The sequence below is a fragment of the Pan paniscus genome, chromosome 2 (genome assembly GCF_029289425.2).
Source record: "Pan paniscus chromosome 2, NHGRI_mPanPan1-v2.0_pri, whole genome shotgun sequence".
In the NCBI taxonomy this organism is placed as follows: Eukaryota; Metazoa; Chordata; class Mammalia; order Primates; family Hominidae; genus Pan; species Pan paniscus.
Genome location: NC_085926.1, coordinates 39194340 through 39213612, shown reverse-complemented (window position 1 = coordinate 39213612; position 19273 = coordinate 39194340). Strand labels below are relative to the sequence as shown.

At 43.6% G+C, this 19273-nt stretch overlaps 1 long non-coding RNA gene across 2 annotated transcripts in view; it reads right to left on the bottom strand.

Moving 5' to 3' along the window:
- Positions 1-6: 6 nt before the first annotated feature.
- LOC117979627 (uncharacterized) overlaps positions 7-19273 on the bottom strand; it is a 36082-nt gene continuing 16815 nt past the window's right edge. Inside the window, exons 2-4 of one of the 2 annotated variants that reach the window (XR_008624724.1) lie at positions 4946-5078; positions 4665-4787; positions 7-2393 (exon numbers count right to left, since the gene is read on the bottom strand). This is a non-coding gene — a long non-coding RNA (uncharacterized LOC117979627). The remainder of the gene's footprint in view (positions 2394-4664; positions 4788-4945; positions 5079-19273) is intronic. The other variant, XR_004670509.2, reaches the window with a different exon arrangement.

The following is a 19273-nucleotide window of genomic DNA, read 5'->3' as shown; positions in this document are numbered from 1 at the left end:
TATGAAAGTCATATATTACACAACCTTTACTGAGTTGTATTATATACAAAACGTGAACGCAGATCCAGAGCTATTCCAAAGACGATGAGACCAAGCCTCTTCCCTCAATAATTTAAATGCAGAAGAGAAGTGAAGGAATAATCACACTTGGCATTAGGTGGTAGCAGAGGAGTACTACGTGACTTCTGACCTGTGTCTTTAAGGGAAAGGGGTTCTCCAGGTAAAGAAAGAGGTGGCATTCCAGGCTGAGGAAACAGCATGTATAAAGGAAGTGTGTGAGAGCCACAATGTGAGAAAACTCTGTGCAAATATTAAAAGGCGTTGAAAGCGGAGTGGGTGGTAGGAACTTTCTGAGCTGAGCTGTTAGCTGTGCGCTGAGCTAAAACAACCAATGGAGGGGGCGCTGGTTCTCCTCAGGGTGTTTACGGGGTTTCTTCATTATTACCTGATCCTCATTCCAACTGTTGAACCATAAGACTTTTAATTAAAGTTTAACCTATTCCTGGACTTCTAAGAAGGAGGAAATAATTATTTTGTCTTGAGAAATAAAAGAAGAGAAATAAACACTTTCATTTCTAGAAGAAAATTAAATTTGTAACATTAGGAACCTATATTTATTCATTCATTTTGCTGAATAGGACAGAATAGGGAGAAAATAAGGAAGCCCATTGAAAAATCCAAAATAGCAAGGATGTTGGTGTCTAAATAAAGGAAGGCATTTTTGGAAAGGACAGCTGGCCCTCAGAGCACACCTGAATCAGACCCACTCCTGCTTCTGAGGTCTGGGCTTCCCAAGAGCAGAGGGATCTGCCTGTGATGAATCCCGACACATTAACTCTCTGCTTCGGCAGGTTGCTTAACATCTCTGAGGCTCAATCTCCTCATCAGAAAAATAAAGATAAAAGTAGTTCCCACCCAGTAGGGTTGGAGCAGAGGATTCAGTAAGATTACCCCTGCAAAGATCACAGTGCAGAACTGGCAAAGCAAGCTCGAGTGAATGGTGGTGATTATTTTTATACTTATTATTTTTAATATTAGACTGAGCTTTCCCCAGCAACTAAACACATGCTATCTTATACTTGCCTTTTGCTTTTCTTAGTAGCAGAATCACAGACTCTTGGGTGGTTGGAGATAACTGGGTCCAAATCCACATTTCGTGGGTAAGAAAATGGAGGCTCAGAGAGGGCCAGCAGGTGCCCCAAGATGCCACAGTGAATTACTGGGAGAGGTAGATCCTTGATTCACAGTCTACCATCTCCTTCCTCATCTTGATAAAAGTACAGATCAATCTGACCTCTAAGAGCAGAGAACACAGAAGGAAGGTCTGCAGGCAGATAATGAGGCAGGGAAAAGCAGCCCACAAGATAGCTGAAGAGTTTAACAGAATCAATCTGCACATGGACAGGTGTGTGCTGTGTGGCACAGCCTTTGGCAATTGCCTTTTGGAGACATCTGTATCTGCAATGATAGATGGTGTCAACTGAGACTCATCAGCAAAGGCTGCAGAATTCCCAGAGGCAAATGCTATCAGTGGCTTCCAAGAGGACCTGGGTGGGTGGGTCAAGACTTAGACAGACAGGCCACTGTGGAGGGACAGCCACGCCCAGGGGCTGCCCAGTGCTTGGGTAAAATGCTGAATCCCTTCCACATAATTCCACTCACTTCATGCTTATTCTATGGTCATTTAATGACATTCTAAGAGAATGTCTCCTTCCCAGGGACCTTGCCATCAAGAAAGATGGAGAATATAGGCTTTCGGTTACTAAGAAGAGCTATCAACCCTTGTAATCCATTGCACCTAGAGTGTGTACAGGGTCTCACGGTTTTTCCATTCACCTCTCTCTGAGATGCTGTCCCTGAGCATCCAGGGAGAGAGTTCACCCAACAACTACACCTGGGAGCATAAGAGCCTGAGTGAGAGGTCCATCTTGGGTAGTACCTGGGCCCAAGATGATGCCCATTTGTGCCTTCAAAATTGGAGCAGTTTGTCCTAACTCAGCAGCTAATTTTTTCTCCACCTGCACCATACTCACTGGCCCATGGGGACCACTTCAGTTTCAACATGATTTGTAATATTGTTTGGTTAACTTGCTGAGTTGGCAACAAAATTTTGGGCTACTCAAAAGTAGTGTGATCTGAGAGCAAGTGAGAAAAGCGAGTCTTAGCAAATTTAGAAATATCCAGTTTCTCTTCAATATACTCTTCATCCATAGGAGGGCCAAGGGCCAAGTCGTTTTCTGAGGGATGTGTGGCATCATGCTTCTATTTCCGTTACATTACAGCAGTTGTTAGGCAACAGGGAGTGTTCCTCCAGACACACCCGGGGCAGCGCTGGCAACCGCAAAACATGCTCAGCAGGAAGATTACTCTTTTACTCCATATTTCCTTATTTACTGAGATAGAAACAAAAATAACATTTTAATTTGCATTTCTTTGAATACTAGGTAAGATTGTTCATTTTTCAAGGCGTTTGTTTTAAATTATTTGTACATTTTTCTGATTCTAAAAGAAAGATACTCATTATAGAAAACATGAAAAATATACAATTTAAAATTTAAAATGTTTTAATTACACAATATTCAACCTCCCAGAGATAACTGTGGTTTAACACTGAAGTTATTTTCTGCTATGACCATATTTTAAAAAAAATACATAAGAATAGACATTTTTCAAAAGAAGACACACAAATGGCCAACAGGTAAGTGGAAAAATGTTCAACATTTCTAATTATTAGGAAAATGCAAATTAAAATCACAATGAGATATATCTCAGATTTGTCAGAATGGCTTTTATCAAAAAGACAAAAGAAAATAAATGTCAGTAAGAATGTGGCAAAAAAGGAACTGTTGCGAACTGTTGGTAGAAATATGAATTAGTACAACCATTATGGACAACATTTTAGAGGTGTCTCCAAAACCAAAAATAGAATTACTATATGATCCAGCAACACCACTTCTGAGTATTTACCCAAAAGATGTGAAATCAGTTTGTTAAAGAGATGCCTGCACCCCCACGTTCATTGCAGCACTATTCACAATAGCCAAGTTATAGAATCAACCTAAGTGTCCATCAACAGAGGAGTGAATAAGGGAAATGTGGCATATATACACAATAGAATACAATTCAGCCTTTAAGAAGAAGGAAACTCTGTTATCTGCGACAACATGGATGGAATTGGAGAACATGATGCTAAATGAAGTAAGACAGGCACAGAAAGGCAAATACTGCATGTTCTCACTTATATGTGGAATCTAAAGCAATGAAACTCATAGAAGCAGAGCAGAATGGTGGTTACAGATGCTAGGGGGTGGGGAGAGAGGAGAGAGCTGATGGTCAGAGGGTACAAAATTTCAGCTAGATAGGAGGAATATGTTGCTTTTTTCTTTTTCGGAGTTTTATTACACAGTGTGGTGAATCTAGTTAAGAACAGAGTATTGCACATTTCAAAATTGCTAAGAGAGTAAATTTCAGATGGTCTCACCACAAAATATGTTAAGTATTTGAGATGATGAGTATGTTAATTAGCTTGATTTAATTATTTCACATTGTATTCATAAATCATAACAGTGCTTTTTACCCCATAGTTCTATATAATTATAAATTGTCCATTTACAATTTTAAAAACTGAACAAAACCTAAAAGCACTTGAATTTCATCAATAAGAAAATGGTCCAATAAATTTCAATTTAGCCATACAATAAAATATAGTATAATTTAAAAGAATGAGTCAATTCTATAAATATGACCCTAAAGGGATGTCCATAATATATCCTTAAGTCAAAAAGACAAATTTCAGAGTTAAGCACATTTTTATTTTTAAATATAAACTATATATAAATGTTTATATATATAAAATAAGCACATTTTTATTTTTTAAAAATTTGAGATGAGAACATATATACAGTTTTATATCTTCTTTTTTCAGTTAGCATTATAGTATGATCATTTTCCCATCTATTATATTCAAACATGATTTTGAATGATTGCAAAGGACTCAATAATAGACTTTATCCATCCAAGCCCTACTGACAGACATGGGTGTTACTCCCATGTTTTTCACTATGAGGAGTGACACTATGATGAACATAAATCTTTGCACATATCTTTGATTGTATGAAAGGAATTAGTAGACTAAGAGATTTCAGCATTTGTAAATCTCTTGCTAGCTACTGGAAATTTACTTTTCAGAGAGATGACACTGTGTTGCTGGCTCTCTAAGACTCCCAATCCCTGACCTTAGCACCACCTACCTTCCTAGTCTTTGAGGTCAGGATATTGTGGGCTTTTGTTATTGGGTGACAAACCAGCTACTGACTTTAAGAGGCAGAAAGAAAAGACTTCTGTTCTTAAAAGGAGATGGTAAGGCTGCCCTTTAGAAGAGAGAAAAGAAGAGAGATGAGGGGATTTTTCAAACAGGACCCATAACATCCCAAAACAGTTATTTTAAGGGAACAGAGACCACTTAGCACCTGGGCTAAGGGGACACAGGAGAAGCCATCAGAGCCATACAGCATCAGGCAAGAGCAGGAGGTGGAGAGACTTGTTCTGAGGATAACGGGGTTTCCTAGCAGGAGAAGAAGAAATAGAGGTGAGCAGAGCAACCATAAAGCCCTTGTGCAGTTTCAATGTTCAAAATATCCACTTCTATACAAAACTTAAACAACCTGCAAAAGGCAACAGAGAGAACTGATTCAAGATTTAGCACAGTTGATTGGACTTTCAATGTATCCACCGTCATTCTGGATATACTTGTACATAGCCATCTCAGCATAATGTAGAGCTCACACCTGTAAAATAAAAGAAAGAACAAAATCAAACATTAGCAACTTTATTTAAATATTTTGTAAATTATCTCTGGGTTGCATTTCACAAATTATCTATACGTCATATGGAAGTAAAATTTATTAAAAGTTCAAACCATAGTGACTTTATGCATACTTTATACCTTGGGCTTTGCTGGCAGCAGTGATGCTCCAATCAGCCAGGGAAATCCATGAGTTCCAGCTTTAAGAACCCCTTGGCATATCCAGGTACTCTTGCTTTGGGGAGGAGGATGCCCAGCTGCCAGACTGGGAAACCTAATATCAAAAGGCTCATTTACACTTCCAGCACTACTATATGAGTTTCCCTTTGAAAGCACATTATTTCACTGAGGAAATAGAACCAGAAAAGAACTTCCATGGCCTACCCCAGCCACATCTTCCCATCTTCCTGCAGCTGTGCCAGTGCACTCTGCTGTCCCTCCTCGTATCATGGAAGAATCGTCCCTGCGCTTATCTAAAGCCAAACCTGCCACCTGAACGATGCATCCCCGCCCCTTTAACCTTCCCCTCCTGCATTTATCCCCTCTCTCCTGCATTATCTGTCTCTCCCCTCTGCTGGATAATTGGTATGCAAGCAGGCCAGAATACTTCTCATTTTTAGGAGCCTCCTCTTGATACCACATCTCCCCCAGCTCCTGTCCATGCAGAGGCACTCAAAAGAGTTCTCTCCAGACAGCTCCCTATGAGCTTGCCCCATGTGTAACCCTTCTATAGCCCGCAACCCAATGTCCCTGGCCTGTCTTTCACCTTGAGGTGAGCTCATTCTTGAATTTTCTTCTCAACCCTCCCCCAGACACACTCTTGTCAAAGTCACCAGCATTCTCTATGTTGCTAAATCCCATGGTCCATAATCAGGCCTCCCCTTACTTGACCCATTAGCAGAATTAGGCAAAGTTTCTTGAAGCAGCTTTTCCATTCAGCTTTGGAGATGCCACTCTCTCGGTTCTCCAACAACCTCACTGGATGCTCCTCTGCAGTCTCCTTCTCTGGTTCCTTCTTGCCTCCCTAACCTCTGTGCATCAAGGGCTTCAGGCTCAGTCTCCAGACTTATCTGCTCCTCTTTCCTTCCAGCCTCCCTCTTCTTCTCCCCTCCCTTCTCTTCTGTCCTTTCTCAGCCAGTCGCAAAGCCATCTCTCTACACTGACAAGGTCTAAACCTTTTTGCCAGCCCAGACTTCTCTGAAGTCCAGATGTGTGTATTCAATTCCCTAACAACTTCCCTTGGATATAGAATCAGCATCTCCTGGCACTCATCGCAAAACCCACTCCCCTACAGTCTGTGCTGTCTCGGTAAATGACAACTTTATTCTTCCAGTTGCTCTGGTCAAAACCTCGGAGTCATCCTAGATGATCCACTTTCCCTGGCACTCCATGTAGGGCAAAACCTACAGTGGTTTCTTTTTTAAAATAGCTCTACAGGCCGGGCGCAGTGGCTCAAGCCTGTAATCTCAGCACTTTGGGAGGCCGAGCCAGGTGGATCATGAGGTCAGGAGTTTGAGACCAACCTGGCTAACACGGTGAAACCCCGTCTCTACTAAAAATACAAAAAATCAGCCGGGCATGGTGGCAGGCACCTGTAGTCCCAGCTACTCGGGAGGCTGAGGCAGCAGAATGGCGTGAACCCGTGAGGCGGAGGTTGCAGAGCCGAGATTGCGCCACTGTACTCCAACCTGGGTGACAGAGCGAGACTCCATCTCAAAAAAAAAAAAAAAAAAAAAAAGCTCTAGCCTGTAGAATGCAGTTTCCTCCCCTATTCTCACAAGGTGGTTTCAGTCTTAGTCTGCGGCATTATTGAGCATTTTCATCTTTTCCTATGTATTAATTAGCATTTTAATAAAATATTGGAAAGGGCTGCCCAGGGGCTGTTAGCCAGATGCCATTTAAACCTGAAAGTCAAGAAAATGACTTTTATTTACAACATATTTATCATGGTCGTTAATGTAAACTGATCAGAGGCAGCAGAGACAACACTGCATTAATTCATCAGTACTCCAAGTACAGGCAGATAGATATAGGCTGGAGAAAATAATACGCAATTGATGCCCATGCCAACTCCTTGGAGTACTGATCACACTCCATTTGGCTACTTCGTAAGGGCATCCAGGTATTTTACCCGTGGTGGCATGAACTGCTAAGACAGTACCAAAACCTTATACCAGGAAGCATTTTTTTTTAATGCTCAGTCTAGGGATGGTGTAATTGCAGCAATTAAGAGTTGAGAGTATCTTTGAAATCTCCTGTATATTTACTGGCAAAAAAGAATTGAAAAAACCATGTGTGAATCCTAAATACAGTGTCAGAGCAACCTTGAGAGAAGTAAGGAGCCCAGGTTATCAACCTTTAGCCTGGTCACTTTTGGCCACTCCCAGGCTGAGGGAACACCTGCCCCAGACTACTCTCTTCCTCCAAGTATTACAGGTGCCATCTGTGGAGTCCAGACTCCCCGACTGTACCATCTTCAGTGAGACCAACAGGGCCCTGAGGCCATTTTGCCACGTTCTTGCCTACAAGGATCTGTCCTGGCCCCTCCTCAGACCCTGTCTCTGAAGCTGATGAGCCTGAACTTGAAGGTTAGACATCCACGCTCTGAGAGTGTTGGTCTTTGGAAATTACTTAACTGCCTCAGGCCTTATTACTCAGAAAAATGGGGTGGCAATGTCTATATTCAGGGTTGAGGAGAAAATGAGAGATTGCAGTGAAAGCATCTAGCACAGTGTATTGCCCACAGCAGAGGATTTGAATAGGCTCACTTCCCTTTTCTTCTGTTTGTTGCCCCAAAGGACACAGCTAGCTTCCCCAAAGTTAAGGGGCCCTCCCCGAGGCCCTACTGCTCCCTCTACCAGAGTCGAGTGGACCAGCTCGTTTGCATTCTTTCCTGATACACCACAATGTCAGCTTTGCTGTTGGTGATTTTACAGGAAGCTTTCCTTGCCCCATGTGTAACCCTTCTATAGCCTGCAACCCAATGTCCCTGGCCTGTCTTTCACCTTGAGGTGAGCTCATGCTCCTCCAGCCTTTGTCTCCCATCTTTTGTGCATGAAACAGCATGGTGGCCTTAACTCTAGTGTCTAGAAACCTTCCCATGGACTCCTCACTTCTCTTCCCTCTTCAGGAGAAGAATGAGATGAAGATTTGTAGCCTGAGGCCTCATGCACACAGGTATCCCCAGTAGTGCCTAAGCAGCATACGCAGATTTAAACCTATCTTGGGGCTGAAGCAGGACCTAAAGTTATATGTATTTTTGCATCAACACAGTTTTGCACAGAAGCAGAATATGAAGGATGCAGAGTTGAGGAAGCAAGAGGTGTCATTCTGCTCTGTGATGAACCTGAGTGGGCCCTTCAAAATACATGGCTTCTGGCTTTAGTGGCATGTGCTGGGTAAATTCAGCTGCTGCTATTCAGATGGCACAAAATATTACTAAAGTACTAAAGGCTTGTTGGGGTGAAATTAATGCAGCAAGAAAAATAGTGATTAAGTTTTCACTGGTAAAATTTTGACATTTGGCTGAGTAGGAGATAATTTGAAGTTGTAGGAGTAGCTATAGTTAGCAGTGCACTGGTATTTGTGGACTATATTTAAACATGTCTAAAAAAGGATGCACTTCTTTGGTATTTATGACTCATCTTTATAGGATGAACCATTTGCATGAATTAAATTTATCTCTTAAATCTAAAACCACAATTTGCTATTTTTTTCCTAATAAAAGAATAGTTTCTTAGACCACTTGTGCTGCTATAACAGAATACCATAGAGTGGAATATTTAAAAAGAACAAAAATTTGGCAGGGCGCTGTGGCTCACGCCTATAATCCCAACACTTTGGGAGGCCGAGGCAGGCGGATCACAAGTTCAGGAGATCGAGACCATCCTGGCTAACACAGTGAAACCCCGTCTCTACTAAAAATACAAAAAATTATCCGGGCGTGGTGGTGGGCACCTGTAGTCCCAGCTACTTGGGAGGTTGAGGCAGGAGAATGGCATGAACCCAGGAGGCGAAGCTTGCAGTGAGCCGAGATTGCGCCACTGCACTCCAGCCTGGGCGACAGAGCGAGACTGTCTCAAAATAATAATAATAATAATAATAATAATAATAAAATAAATAAATAAATAAATAAAAAGAACAAAAATTTATTTCTCACAGTTCTGGAGGCTGAGAATTCCAAGACAAGGCATGAGCATTTGGTCTGATGAGGGCCTGCTTACCATGTCCTCACATGGCAGATGACAGAAAGACAAGCCACCAAGCTAGCCAAACGCTGCATGAAGCCTCATAAGAGACTTAATCCCATTTACAAAGGAGGAGCCCTCATGGCATAATTACCTCTTAAAGACCCCCGCCCGCCTCTTAATACCATCACATCGACAACACCTGGATTTTGGAGTAGACGCATTCAAACCGTAGCAAATGGTAAAGAAAACACGCCTCAAGTGCCTGGGTGCCAGGAGACAGTGTCATGTTGCTGCAACCACTTTGGGCTGCCCACGCAGGACTTCCTAGCACAAGAGTCACAAAGCCTCCCACTTGTTCATACCACCTTCTATTGGGTTTTCTGCTCCTTGCAGCTCCCTGCAATAAGCTGGTAACTACCCTTCCCTGAATCCCCTGCTTGCCACGCAGGTGTTCACCAGACATCCACCTTCCCACCTATGCCGCAGCCACTGAGCCACGTAGGTGGTCTGGCCCCTCTTCCTGTCTGGCTTGGCCCTCAGGTCCAACTACTGTGCCCATTTTCCCATGCTACGCTGCAGGCCGGAGTCACTCTGCTGCACCCATGCCACACCACATCGTGGGCCTCTCCAAAACGCTGGTTATGGCCATCTGCCTAGACCTCTTCTCTCTCTGGGGTCTCCTCCTTCCCAGGACTCTGCCCAGGGAGCAGAGCACAGGCCTGTTGCCACTGGATCCTACAGATGATCATGGGTGCTGCAGCAACTGCAGGGCTTTGCCCAAGAGGCAGAGAAGGGCCTCGCTCTCTGTGACACCTGAGTCTATACGTTCGTAGCTGCCCTGCCCACCCCCTTCCTCCTCCTGCCCAGGAAATCTGTTTATCGTCTAGAAGGAGAGGAAAGGGGAAAGCCTCCTCTTTAGCATTGCCTAAGAAATTTAGATCTTTAAAAGGTAGAACCAGAAAAAAATAAGTTAAAATTCTTCGTGACTTGTCCTGCTTCACAGGGCATGGTAAAGACTAGGTGTCAGATAGATGTGGATGAATTTGGAAAGAAGGGATAAAAGAGAGGGCCAATGTGCCACAGGGCATGGCAGAGCCTCTGGAGGTCAAAGAGGAAGGTTTCAGGCGGAAGAATTAGATAATGCAGGTGCTGTGGTTGGAGCCTTAGAGACCAGGCAAGACTGGAAGAATCCCACAGATGCGCTATGCTAACTGGGGGCGGGGGGAGAAAGAAGTAATCACAGAGGCACAGGAAGCAGCCGGCAAAAGTAGCCCCCAAGTCCTCTTCATCCTCCACTTCACACAGTCAACCCTCAGAGCCACCCCCTCCCTGTTGTCCTTCAACCAGACCCTCTGTCAATAGCCTCTCCCTGCCCTCACTCTGCACGCTACTATCGCCACTAGCTCCACTGCCAGCACCAAGGCCGGTCTCCCCAGCACTGCCTGGTGACCGCCTGCACACCTGAGTCTCCTGCCCCAGCTTCTCACCACGCATCCTCCCAGCCACTCCTCCCCAGGCCTTCCAGGTCCAAGGCCACAGCATGAGAGGAAATGGGATCACCTTTGCTGGAGCTCCTTTCTGTCTTGTCACCTCAGGAAGCCCCATGAGAACTCAGTAAGCTATTGGGAGAAGCCACAAGTCACTGGGTGGGTGAGACCAAGCTAAGAAGGTTGGTGACTGCTTGAAAGAGCAGTGATCCTGGGGACTTGGAAAGGTCCTGCTGACATGTGGGCAAAGCCTCCAACTCTCAGAGAGACCCTTCCCCAAACAACCCTCACACAGCCAGACAAGTCAAATGCCCTCCTGGCCCATGCACCCTCAGGACCATTCGTGAGGGGAGCCTGACATCCGCAGAGATGCCCCCTCTCTCCAGTCTCCTTATCTCTCCTCGTCAAAGAGCTTCACTGTCCCCACCTCCATTCATCACTTGGTGTCCTAACTCCTATGATTTCTCTCTCTTCCAGGTTTTTCCTCCTCTGCTTATAGCAGAGGAGCAGAAGACCAGGGCTGTTATACATGGAGGCAGACCCAGGCTTCAATCTCGGTCCAGCACTTCCCAGCTGTGCAGAGTGTTTCATCTGAGCCCTCCTAAATCCAGGCAGCTGTCCCCTGGTTAGCAGAATGTAGTCTTCTTGGGGGTAACTGGCATGTAGCTAAGGAAGCCACTTCTGTGGAAATGTATCTGGGACCATTGATGTGAAAAGTGTGGAGAAACAGAAGCAGGAGATATCTGGCCCCAAACCTGCCCCAGAACCTCTGAGAACTCCCTGGAACTGCGTGAAAGCCAGCAAGGCTATGGTGGTTTTGGAGTCTCAGGAAGTCTGCAGTCACTGGAGTGTACCATAGACAGTCCTGCTGGGAGCCAGGAGGAGATGTGATAGCAGGCAGGAGACGCCCGATGCCTGGCAGATGTGTAGGATGCCATTAGAGGGCATGGACTTGTCCCTGAACACCTGTGAGCTGCCCTCTCACTCCAGAAAGGTATAGAGGGATGCTGTCCTTACTCAGGGGAGACTGGAGACTCAAGATGACGGAGGCTTGATGTTCATTGGGCCCCGTTAGTATCCTGGGGCATTTGAGCCACAATAGCCAAGGGACAGTGCATTTATTTCTGAACTTGTCTCAGCTTCTCCGTGTGAAAAATGGTAATAAGAGTAGCATGAGGCTTAAGCAGGTGGTTTCAACTCCTAGCTCCACCATATATGTACTGACTACAAAACTTGAGGCAATTCATTTAATGTCTCTGTGCCCTGATTTTCCCATCGGTAAAATAAACATAACAATGGTGCCCAGTGTTGGGGTTTCTGCTGTTTTGGCTCCTCCAAGAAGCAGATGCTAAGATGGGAAGGAATTGGACGTATGAGAGATGTGTTAGGGAGAACACCTGTGAGGGAAAAAGGGAGGCTGTGAGAGGCTGAGAAGCCTCCAGACCATGACACAGGTCTGTTCCCTGTGTGGAAGAGATGGAAGGAAAGTTTTGGCAAGGCCACTGGGATGTCATGGAGCTCAGGTGATGTCTCCCAGGATTGGAACTGCCATGCTGAGTCCCTCAATGGGAAGCAACTTCAGGGCACAACGGTCAAGTTCTTCCGACAGTCAGAGCTCTGAGGAGCTCTGAGGGCACCTTCTCACATCTGCCATTGGGCTGTCACAGAATTTAAGGATTTGCCTAATTCTGATAGAAGTGTTGAGAATAGAGCTAGTCTTATTTATGTTGAGCCCCCATCATGTTCCTCCCAACATCCAGCCTGCTGGAACAAACTGTCTGCTCCCCACTCTCCCCTGCTCCTCCCTCCTTCAATAAGCCTCCTGTTTTTATTCTTTTCCCCCTCGTTTTCTTCCTATTTTCTTTCTTTTTAGGTCTCCTCTCAGATCTGCCCTCCAGCCACAGTCCCCTTCCAGGAAGGGGAAAGGCCACAGAGGGGTAGGCGGAGGGGAGAAATGGCATTGGGCAGGGGGGGTGGGTGATGAGTGGGGTGGGGCACCGTGTGCAGCCCTAAATGTGAGTGAGGGAAGGCCCGAGGCTGATGCCTCCATATGCCTCTGCTTCCCCACACTGAACCTTCAGGAAGTGTGGGCCAAGCAGGAGTCTCCCTCAGAACCACAGCCATCCCCCCTACTTAGAGGACCTGTGCCTGAGCTTCCACCCTGGCTTACTTCCCACAGGAGGCTAGGAAGCCCTTGCTAATCAGCATCCAGCCTTCACCTGTCAGCTCCTAAAGAGAGAAGAGAGCAGAGAAGAGAGCTGAGAAGAGAGCAGCTCTAGGAGCTTCCAACATTTGCTCCTCCTGCCCGGCACAACAAAGATCTATTTTAATTCCCTCTGCTGGCTAGTCACTAGCATAGTGGAATGACAGTAATCTCCCTTGTCAGGGGGAAGCTGAGGAAGCCAATACTTCTCCTTTGAGGTTTGAGTTGCAAAACTCTTCCTCAATCTCCAGCATTATAAATCCTGTTTTTACTTTCACAGCTATGTGCAAAATCCAAATAGCACCTTTCTAAAAATGAATACAAGAAGCCATGTCTTATCCTGAAATTAAGTTTCCGAGGCTCTAAGAGGAGAGGACTAAGAGGGGCTATTCCAGCAGGGACACTGCTACCCTTGATGGGACACGAGAGGAGCTGTGCACCCTGAAGGATGACCTGACCCCCTCCCTTCTATTTCTAATTCAAGGAACATGGCCCAGGATGAGACAGTCTAGGAAATTATGCACACCCAAAAGGGTGGCATCATCTGGGGAAATGTCAGCATCCCAGCACAAACTGACTCAAAGAAAGGAACTACCATCTGTGTGTGTCTGCTGAATACAGGCATTGTGCTAAAGTAATCTTAGCAATGTTGTCTGCAGCCCTTTATGGCTTTTGGTGATAGGTACCCAGCCACAGGGCAGTCCTGAAAGTCTGAGAAATTAGTCACAGCATCATTCGGGTCACACCATTGTGGTGACTGTTACCTGCAAGAGGCTAACAAAGAGGTTTTAGGGTATGATTTCAGGTTGACCAAGTCAAGTGCATGATCTTTCCTGAGTTCATTCCTGGAGAGTGTCTATGTGACGGGTTCCTGCCTCAGCCCTCCTGGCAGACAGCCTGTTTGGCTGAGCTGTCATGGTATCCACTCTGGGTGCTCTCTTCCTGCTCTCAGTGGAGGAGGGTGGCAGTTCATAACTGAGGTGTGAGTGAGCCTCAGATGTTTACGAGGAGGAGTTTCAGGCGCATATACTCAAAGAAAACGGCTGGTCTTTTGGAACTTGCTAGCAGACCTACCTGCCACCCAGAACTAAATTCAATGAAACTTTATTTCATCCTTTATAAAGCATCTCTCATTTTGTGGACTGGGATTGATTTCTTTAAAAGTTGCCCTTACAGATACCACATCTGCAATGGTCCAATCATAAGGGTAACCACTCTTGGTAAACTATGTACATGCTCTGCTTGGGGGCATTAAAGATCAATATGTCCATGGACTGGCCTCTTCTCAAAACCCAAACACCAGCCAGTTGCCTTTACCATAACTCTTATCCTTAAAAGCCACATCTGATGGCATGGCCATGATGGCTAAGTTGGGTGCCTGATGAATCCAGACAGAAATTTAATAGTAGGCCCAAGTTACAAGATTCCAGTTCTGGAAAGTCAGCCCACATCCATCTGAAAGAGCCTATGGTGTAGTGGTGACAGGTGGGAGCTCCCAAGGACACTGCCTGGTGCAAATCCCAGTCATTCCACCCACCAGCTGTGAGACATTGGGCAAGCTCTTCACAATTTTTGGTCTCAGTTTCTTCCTCTGTAGAATGAGAGTGATAATAACAGCTAACTTCACAGTGTAAGAATTAAATGAATTAGTATTTGAGAAGTTCTTAGACCTGGACCTGGCACATGGCACAAATTCCACGAACACTGTTTGTGGTAGTGGTGAGGGTGATCATTGTTACATATGTCCTAGCAGTAGAAAGTGGCCCAGGCTGGGATTTGAACATAGTACCACATTACTACCCAGCCACACTCTTTCCATGAAGCTGTTTTTTGTTTTTTGTTTTTGTCTTTCTTTTTTTTTTTTTTTTTTTTTTTTGAGACGGAGTCTCGCTCTGTGGCCCAGGCTGGAGTGCAGTGGCACGATCTCGGCTCACTGCAAGCTCCGCCTCCCGGGTTCACGCCATTCTCCTGCCTCAGCCTCCCGAGTAGCTGGGACTACAGGTGCCCACCACCACTCCCGGCTAATTTTTTTGTATTTTTAGTAGAGACGGGGTTTCACCGTGTTAGCCAGGATGGTCTGGGTCTCCTGACCTCGTGATCCGCCCGTCTTGGCCTCCGAAAGTGCTGGGATTACAGGCGTGAGCCACTGCGCCCAGCCCATGAAGCTGTTTTTAATTTGGAAATGTCCGTTCCTTGAGATTCAAAACTAAAAATTAGGAACTGAAAGGTAGAGAATTCATCTTCACTGGGTATTACTGGGTGTTTTTACATCATGGCAGCCTTCCCTTTCAGCCTGCTGGGTGTTGCCGACGCCTCACATAGGCTGAAAGCACCCAGCTCTCTCCCTCTCGAGCAAGAACTATTGTTCTATCTATGGGAATAGAAAGATCGACTTTCAGATTTGGAAAAAATTAAACAAACCACTTTAAAGAGGCTGAAAACTGACTGCTGGAATATTTAACTAGATTAAGAATTAAAATTAAGAAAGTTTCTTTTACCGTTTTCCCCAACTTTTTATTTTAAAAATGGTAAAGCTAAGAAGTTAAATGAGCGCTACAACAAACACCATATAACCTTTATCTGGATTCTGCAACTTTACCATTCTGCCACCTGTGTTTAATCTCTCTGTGTGAGAAGAGAAGGAGAAAGAAAGAGTAAGAAAAAGAGACAGAAAGAGATTTTTCTTTGACTAAACTATCAGAGAGTAAGTGACAGATATATTACTCCTAATTACATTAGCATATGTGTCCTAAGGACAATGACTCCTGCCACATAACCACAATATTATTATCACACCCAAGAAATGTAACATTGATTCAGTAATATCAGTTAATGTACAATCCAATGATACCCAAATTTTCCCCTATAGCTTTTTTAAAAAATATAGGATCCAATCAAGATTCAACATTGCATTGACAATTGATCGTCATGTCTCTTTAGTCATCTTTAAGGCAGAAGTGAGGCAAACTTTGTCTATGAAGAGTTAGGTAGGTCTGTGTCTCTTCTACTCAACTCTGCCATTGCAGTATGAAAGCAGCCATAGACAATAAGTAAATGAAAGGATCTAGCTGGGTTCCAATAAAATTTTATTTACAAAAGTAGGTGGAAGGCCAGATTTGGCTCAGGGACTATAGTTTGTCAACCCATGACTATTCATGGGTTGACAATAAACGTAAGTCATTCCCCCAAGTCTTTTTTCTGTTTAAGACATTTATATTTTTGATAAATCCAGGCCACACTATCTTGTAGAATATCCCATATATGTATTAGGTTTGTCTGATTGTTTTCTCAGTATTAGATCAGGTTAAAATATTAGGCAAAAATGCAACATGGAGCATATATCAGGAGGTATATGAAGTTAATTTGTCACATTATTGGTAAGGTTAAGTTTCATCTCTTGGTTAAGATGGTATCTGTCAGATCTCTCCATTGTAAAGGCACTTTTCCCCTTTGTAATTAAAAAGTAACTAAAGTAATTAAAGAGTGAGGAGATTGTACAGCATACTAACTATACTTGATAATAATGTATTATATACTTGAAAATTGCTAAAAGAGTAGATCTTAAATGTTCTCACAGCCAGATAATAAGTATGTGAAATGATGAATATGTTAATTCACTTGCCTTAACTATTTCACAATGTATATGTACATACCAAAACATCACATTGCAAACCATAAATATATACAATTATTTGTCAACTATACCTTATTAAAATAAATAATAAATAAATAAAATTGAGGACAAATTTTGAGACCATATGAATACTTTGTTCCCATGAAACCTTTCACCTAATGATCTTAGCATCATTGGTGGTCCTTGCTTGGATCCATTATTAGATTGGAATTGGAAAAATTGTGTTTTTCTAATTATATCATTCCTTCTATATTTATTATTTATTATCTGGCTTTGTAGTGGATGCTGTGATTACTCTCCCGATTCTCCTTCAGACCAGGGCACTCACTCCCCAGCTGCTCAGAGTGTCATCTGCTGAGGGCTCTCAGCCAAGGCTGTCCCCAGGAATTATCCTCCATAGGAAGGAACTGCCTTCTCCAATGATGCCCAGGCATCATTCTAGACAATATAGGGGAGTGGATGGGAAATAAAAAGACCTGGGTCCCTCACCCCAACTTGGAACAACTTTAATGGGCCATCCCAACTGATAATGGCTGGAGGCCATTATCCTTAGCAAACCAACGCAGAAACAGAAAAACCAAATACTGCATGTTCTTGCTTATAAGTGGGAGCTAAACATTGAGCACACATGGACACAAAAAGGGGAACAACAGACACTGGGGCTTACTTGAGGGCTGAGGGTGGGAGGAGGGTGAAGATCGAAAAACTACCTATTGGGTACTATGCTCACTACCTGGGTGATGAAATCATTTGTACACCAAACCCCAGTGACATACAATTTACCCATGTAACAAACCAGCACATGTATCCTCTGAACCTAAAATAAAGTTGGAAGCAAAAAAGAACACTAACATCTGGAATAAGCGTCCTACCTGTTACTGGATGTCATTATTTCTAATCTCTTTCTATGGATAGAGTTAGGATACGCACACGCTTATCTTTTTTTTTAATTATGAGTCCATATTGATATTGATTTTAATCCAACAATACAATGGAAATACCCCATTCTGTGTTTGTAGCTCTCTTCTCTCATGGTAAAAACAATTTAAAATGCTGAATAAAATACCGAACTCTTGGCTGGGCATGGTGGCTCACGCCTGTAATCCCAGGATTTTGGGAGGCTGAGATGGGTGGATCACTTGAGGTCAGGAGTTCGAGACCAGCCTGGCCAACATGGTGAAACCCCGTCTCTACCAAAAATATAAAAAATTAGCCAGGTGTGGGGGCGTGCAACTGTAATCCCAGCTACTCAGGAGGCTGAGGCAGGAGAATCGCTTGAACCCAGGAAGCGGAGGTTGCAGTGAGCTGAGATCACGCCACTGCACTCCATCCTGGGCGACAGAGTGAGACTCTGTCTCAAATAAGTAAATAAGTAAATAAATATATAAAAATATAAAACCCAACTTCTTGAAAGCACATTTAATATGGGAAAAGAGGAATGTTCCAGCAGGGACTAATTTAACGTGTGTAAGTAGAGCTCTGAAGCCAGCTTTAACCTTAACAGCATTTATAAAACTTTGTGAAATTGAGTATGACTTTTTCTACTTCAAGGAGCCAAAGAGACAGAAAAAGCTCATGGCTTACTCAAGGCAGAGAGTCAAAGAGGATAATGCTCCAAAGCTGGAACCCCAAAGGACTGCATCCATAGTGTAACAATGCACTAACAATGAACTGCCTCCATAGTGTAACAATGAACTAAACAACGAACTCACCCTTCTCCCACCCGCCACCCTCAAGTAGGCCCCAGTGTCTGTTGTTCCCTTCTTTGTGTCCATGTGTGCTCAGTGTTTAGCTCCTAGTTATAAGTGAGAACATGTGGTATTTGGTTTTCTGTTCCTGAGTTAGTTTGCTACGGATAACAATGAACTGCCTACATCCCAACCCAGGGAAGTGAAGGTCTTGATCCTTTGTGCTGAACAGAAGCAGGAAATATCTCCCCTGGCAATTGTAACCATGAGCCATTCCCTCACATGAATTTGAAGCCTCAATTCACTCTTTCCCAGTGGTCAGAAAAGCTCACCTAATAACTTAAGGTGGTCCTGGAACAGACAGTAACCCTAGTACCAGAAAAAGGTAAATCCAAATCTCTGGAGGAAACTCCCCTATCCCAATTCTGAAAGAATATCCACAAATGTCCAAGGTATTGAAAGTTAAAAATAAATAAATAAAACATACAAGGAAAAAAGGCACCATAAGTAAAGGCTAGCAGGGAAAAAAACTGACAGAATTAGTCCTAAATAAATTCAGATATTGGAAATAAAAGAAATAGAAGATAATACAATATTTAATATGTTCCAGTAAGTAACAGAGAAGCTTGAAAATATTAGTTAAAGGGAAACAGCTTCAGGAAAAAACAAATATAACTCCTAGAAATAAAAATTATGATAGAACTAAAAACTCAAAAGACAGACTTAGCAGTAGAATAAATGCAGCTAAATAGAGAATTAGAAAATGGGGAAGATAGAATTTAAGACAGGCCAAAAGGCACAAACACCCAGGGTTAGAGCCAGGATCAATGGGGGAGGTTACTGGGAATCAAATCTCCAGTTGACATTAGGGAGAACTTGCCTTCTTCTGCACTGTGTTTGTTATACAAATAATAAAGGCTTGTGGAAGAAAATTTGGAACTTTATGGAAAGCTATTTGAAAATTAGCTTTATCTCACTTCCCAGAGATACATATTCTACATAGGTTTCTCAATGATTATACTTCCTCTGTTATTTCACTTATTTATTCAACACATATTTACTGGACACACTGTGTGTGTGATGGAGTAGGGGAAGACACCAGAGAAACAACATTGAACAAAATAAACTCATTTCTGTCATAACAGAGCTGACAAGGTAGGGGGCAGAGAGAGGACACATGAGAATACAGAGACCCTTCACCTAGCCTTAGAGTAGAGAGAGGTCAGGATAGTCTTTCCAGGGGAAGACACACTTAACCCAGGAATTA